Source organism: Portunus trituberculatus, chromosome 48, assembly GCF_017591435.1.
Source record: "Portunus trituberculatus isolate SZX2019 chromosome 48, ASM1759143v1, whole genome shotgun sequence".
Classification (NCBI taxonomy): domain Eukaryota; kingdom Metazoa; phylum Arthropoda; class Malacostraca; order Decapoda; family Portunidae; genus Portunus; species Portunus trituberculatus.
In genome coordinates, this window is record NC_059302.1 from 462425 (window position 1) to 468424 (window position 6000).

Here is a 6000-nt window from a genome sequence, read left to right on the forward strand (position 1 = left end):
TAATTGGCTGTTGTATTCCTGATGCCTTTATCCCTGCAATGACAGCTTGAGTGCCCTCTCGTCCTGCGTCCCTGCAATTAGAGGGTTGGCTACCAGGGAAGCTGTTGTAACCCGGAGTATCCTGCGTAGCAGTCTTCCGGGCTAATCAGGTGACCTCGTTTCATGTTGTTGAGTGAACAGTAATATGCTAATTGGGCCTCTCCTTGATAGAATTAACCCTGATTTGTGTGCAGTGGAGAGATCGCGTCTTTAGACATGGACAAAGAAAAAAAAATGTGATACCGTAAGAGGAGTCCCGAGTGGTGCAATCGATAGAGGCACTATACGTGTAGTACATACTTATATCGGTGTGTGTGTGTGTGTGTGTGTGTGTGTGTGTGTATGGAAATTTATGTTCATCTGTTCACCTAGCCTAGCAGCTCAATACGGAACATGTATGAATATTGAAAAAGAAAAGAAAATGAAATGATCTCAGGAATATGTTGGGAGAATGACGTCAAGTGTGATATAAATAGTAAATGAACTCTGCCTTGTGTCGTTTCCTTGGAGAACGTTACAAGACTTTTTTGGAATAATAACATCCAATATTGCAGCTTACACGAAATATAAATGAGTTTGAAATACCAAAATAATGATATCCAGTCTTGCAGCTCATACGAAACGAAAATGAGGCAGGAAATACTCAGAATAATGAATAAGAAATAATAGTGTAGAATAATAGATGATGACTAACAGTATACCAATAGTACTAATAATCTATATCTTGAGAATTTTATGAGGGACTTTTTAGCTTTCCGTAAGAGTAGCATACGGTTCAGATGTATTGATTTATCTACTTTCTTCCGGAGCATGTGGCGTGACAGGTCCTCTCTGGTGTCTGATGGAAGTTAAAAAGGAAACACATCCACCATTGCACATATTGTATAGATCGTGACGTGTGTCGGTATCAGTTAGGGATTCAGACAAGCAGTCAGTCAGTCAGTCAGTCAATTAATCAATCGATCCTTCATAGTACATACACGAAAAAAAAATGCACAACCTTTTTTCATAAGTTCTTTTTTATGAGTGTCAGTCAGTCAGTCAGTCTGTCAATTAATCAATCGATCCTTTATAGTACATACACGAAAAAAAAAAATGCACAACTTTTTACATACGTTCTTTTTTATGAGTGTTTTCTGTGCGTTGCTCGTGGTTGCCAGTGTTTGGAGTCTACGGGTGTCGCTCATAACTTTGTGGAACATAGGTGGGTTGGTGGTGCCTGGGGCTTGGGGATGGGTAGAAGGGTGGGGAGGGTGGAATGTTAGGGCGTAAGAGGGAAGAGGCGAGGCTTATACGTCTGCTGTGGAATTTTATTGCATTTTTTGTACGGTAGATTATGATGATGTTGTATAGACAGGCAAATCTTTTAAGCTGGAGTGAGAGAGAGAGAGAGAGAGAGAGAGAGAGAGAGAGAGAGAGAGAGAGAGAGAGAGAGAGAGAGAGAGAGAGAGAGAGAAAAGGGGGAGGAGATTGCTGCCTGCACCTGCTTGCAATATGACGCACGCTTCTCCCTTTCCTCATTTGAGCGAGGTTGGCTTCACGTGTCAACATATCGCTGTGTGGTGTGAGCATCTATCCCAGACCCACCAGGAACAAGCTGCTGGCGCCCAGACAACCACCCTGGCACCATTACTTGCCTTCACCAGACTGCCATTGCTCTTTTACGTCTGATGGAAGAAGAAGAACACACAAAAGTCCATTCTATTTGTAACGAGAACAAAAGAGGAACACTATTTGCCTGGAGGTCTGAGGCTTGGTATTATTGTGCGCATTGTGGTGTTGTGGAGAGCAGGTGGTATGTGTGTCTTCGCGCGTGCCAGATGTGTCGGCAGACTGGCCAGGACACACGGGGCTGCACCAGGGAAGTCACACCTGGCGGCGGAAGCACGTTGACTCACCTCTTAATTCCCAGCATATTGTTTGGCTGCTGCTTGGAGGACCTTGATCATATGTACCGATCACCAGAGGGCAGCACCGTGGGCGTGAGCGGGAGGGTAGTGGTCGTGCAGTGGGCGTGGCGGGGCAAACACTTCACGCTACGGTAAAGTTGAAATGAGGCAAGTTCTGCCTTAAAGCGAAATGGAATTGGGACACTAACTCAAAGTAAACTCAGGAACGCAAACTTTAAATCAACACTTAGGAATTAACCGCGAGTTTGTCTTTGATCATGTAAGGACAAAGCGTGATCCGTAAGGAAGCAGCTGTACACCTGTTCTCCGCGACGCTACAACAACAATGAGCTTACCACGCCCACGGTATAACACTGGCGGTGACGAGGCAGCTCTTGGCACACACGAAAACATTGTGGGGCTCCTTCAGGTGCGCGGAAGGTGGCAAGGGGGGCGTGAGGGGGTCAGCAGGTGAGTCGTCTCTGTCGTCCTCATCACCCTTGACGGAGGTCCCGGGGTGTCTTGCGAGGGACATTTAGTGATTGATTTGAGCCGCCACAACGACTGGGTCAGAGGTATACAAAGAGACACACACACACACACACACACACACACACACTAGGTACACCTCTCCTCCCTCCGTCCCCACCTCGCCATTACTCTTTGTCGCTATTAATAGTGACCGACTTCACTCCTTCTGTCCACGCACAAATAAGTAATTGGGTCTCGCCTCAACGATGCAGCACATGTCCCTTCCTCTCCTCTGCGCCTCAGGTGGAGTCATCTATCCTTGCCGGCGCCAGGTGGAGAGGACAACAATGCCAAACACGAACCGCAAGACGCATTATGAAGATTACAGGTGAAGCTCAGCAAGAGATACACATGGCGAAGAAATAATACCACGTCATTGTGTGTGTGTGTGTGTGTGTGTGTGTGTGTGTGTGATTTACTGTTTGATCTGCTGCAGTCTCTGACGAGACAGCCAGACGTTACCCTACGGAACGAGCTCAGAGCTCATTATTTCCGATCTTGGAATAGGCCTGAGAGCAGGCACACACCACACACCGGGACAACAAGGTCACAACTCCTCGATTTACATCCCGTACCTACTCACTGCTAGGTGAACAGGGGCTACACGTGAAGGGAGACACACCCAAATATCTCCACCCGACCGGGGAATCGAACTCCGGTCCTCTGGCTTGTGAAGCCAGCACTCTAACCACTGAGCTACCGGGCCGTGTGTGTGTGTGTGTGTGTGTGTGTGTGTGTGTGTGTATGAATATATCTATGAGTACCTGTCATCCCTCCTTGTGTTCCGTGTCTCATTAGTGTTATGGCCCTCAGGTGTTGGTCACGAGCTCTTAATATCGTACTGGTTCACCTCAGCCATTCATGTCAAGAAAAAAAAATAAATGTAGGTTGCGCCTTGGGACACCTGGTGGTGGTGATGGTGGTGGTGTTGGCAGTGGTGGTGAGGCAGGTAAGAAAGTGCCAGAAAAAGTTAAGGGTGTGATGTTGGTCAGAATAAAGGTTTGAGTGGTGGCCGGAAAAGAGAGATAGAAAAGTTAAGAGCAATGGGGAGTGATAGATAAGTGGAAGAGCGTTACTGAAGAGGTGACTGTCTGTGTAGCAGGAAGCAAAGAGGATGTGAGAGTGTTTGTTGTATTTGTTGTGTTTATTTTGCACCAAACAAACAACATGTACTGTGCCAAATGACGAACACACACACACACACACACACACACACACACACACACACACACACACACACACACACACACACACACACACACACACACACACACACACACACAACACAGTGACTAATTGACCAAATGATATATACTATTCCTATTTGGCACCGACTATAAATGAGCTTTTGACGATTAATCTCACTTTCGAAAAAAAAGTTAACTAAATCGTAACACAAACGGTAAATTTATTGCGCACACTCTTTTATTCATGTATGAGTGAAACAATGAAGAATTTGCCCCCTTTATATCATATGTTTTGGTCCATGTGCAGTACGTTTGCATATAAATAATATTTTTTTTGGGGGGCTCCGTCCTGTAACGAATATCACCATGTATTCTTTCATGTCAAGTTACGTTTTTCTTTTACCATTGTTTTTCGTTATTCAGTTTTTCTTCTGTACACAAAAAATCGTGTAATCTGAACGTTGCGATGTTGTTGGTAAGTAAACAGGAAAGAAGATTGCAGGAGCAGGAGGAGGAGAAGGAAGAGGAGGAGGAGGAGGAGGAGGAGCAGGAGGAGGAGCAGGAGGAAGAGGAGGAGATATATGGTAAGATGATCACTTGTTTGTGGAATCATTTTCTCTTTGTTATGTATGATGAGAGAGAGAAACCGAGAGCTAGAAATAGATAGATAGACAGATAGATAAAGAGATCGATAAATAACATTTGAACATTTATTAATTGCTAACAGTTACAATATGACAGAATTTGTGTACATATTTGCATATTTATATTGTAACTGAAGTTAGCCTTTCTAGAGAGAGAGAGAGAGAGAGAGAGAGAGAGAGAGAGAGAGAAAGTTTGGTAGTCACGAAGTAACTCAAGATGAACACAAGAAGCTCCACGAGTCCGTTTGGAAGGAAACACAGACTTGCCATAAATCACCAGGAAGATTGCGTGCAGTTTGTGATTGTAGAAGGTACTTTTGTAGAAGAAACTGCATGCTCCGGTTTGTTTTTGTGTTTATCGTGTGCGTACTCACGGTTCGCCTGCTGGTCACCCAGCCAGCCCTCCCCATTACGGAGCGAGCTCAGAGCTCATTGACCGATCTTAGGTTAGGATGAGACCACACCACACTCCATACACCGGAAAAACGAGGCTTCAACCTCTTGAGTTATATCCCTTACCTACATGCTCTTAGGTGAACAGGGGCTACACATAAAGAGGCCTCGCCCATATGCCTACCGCGCCAGGGAATCAAACCCGGGCTTTCTTGGTTGTGAGCCGAATGTGCTAACCACTACACTACGCGGTGTGTGTGTATGTGCGTGTTTTATGTGGACACACACACACACACACACACACACACACACACACACACACACACACACACACACACACACACACACACACACACACACACACATACGCTAAAGATAACAAAATCTCATTCTTCTAACCACCTCAGACTGACGAATCACACACAAACCGTAAATCACATCATGATAACAAGCGGCACAAATCCTCCCCTTAAGGCATCCCATCTTCGCCCATTCCCTCCTTCCCTTCTTCCCTGACGCCCTTCCTGCTCTTGTGTGTCAGTGAAAGCACCAAGCACTGGAACAGGCGGCAAGTCACTCCGTTACCTCGCCAGTGCGCACTGCAGAAACGCACTGATGCGCCACTTCCGATGGGGTGAAGGAACGCTGGAATGACTAGGAAGAGGAAGAAGGGAAGGAAGTGGTTGTGGTGGCAGTGTGAGGTGAGGCGAGGCAGAAGTAGGAAGGACTCGCCTCTTGCCGTGTGGTGTGGTTCAGTTCAAGTTGTGCCCGCCAGAGCGTGCCGTGTGTGGTGTAGAAAGAAAACGTGATATTCGTATTCGCGTACAGTGTGTAGCACGTCAGGCCTTTCAGGAAGAATAAACAGTTAAGTAATTAGATGACAAAGCATTCAACTTCGTGCCAACGGCGCGTATTAATGACGGGAAACAGAACACAACCCAAAGATAAGCACCGCAAGCTCCACAAGGCACAAAGAAGCCAACACTGCATGAAATTAGGACAGCGTGCAGCATGAAGGAGGCCCGGGAACAATGAATGGTGTCCAGACTGCCGGCAACAGCGCGGCGCATCTTTTCCTCACGATAGCTCGGGAGGGAGGCGTGCAGTACAGACACAACTGTTCCGAGTGGTGCAGTGTTCTGCTGACGGAGGGGTGGGTGTGAGTGAGGCAGGTGACCAACTGATTGAATGAATAATGGTGCCTTGAGGTGAGTGAACGGACTTGAAAGAACCAGGAAGGAAAAACATCAAAGAGGAAGATTCGCGTGGTGTGAATATTTACGGTTTATGAATGAAACTCGCCTGCAGTTTTGACTG

At 46.3% G+C, this 6000-nt stretch overlaps 1 protein-coding gene across 3 annotated transcripts in view; it reads left to right on the forward strand.

The window, feature by feature from the left end:
* LOC123498916 overlaps positions 1 to 6000 on the forward strand; it is a 71562-nt gene that overhangs the window by 35566 nt on the left and 29996 nt on the right. The window lies entirely within an intron of this gene.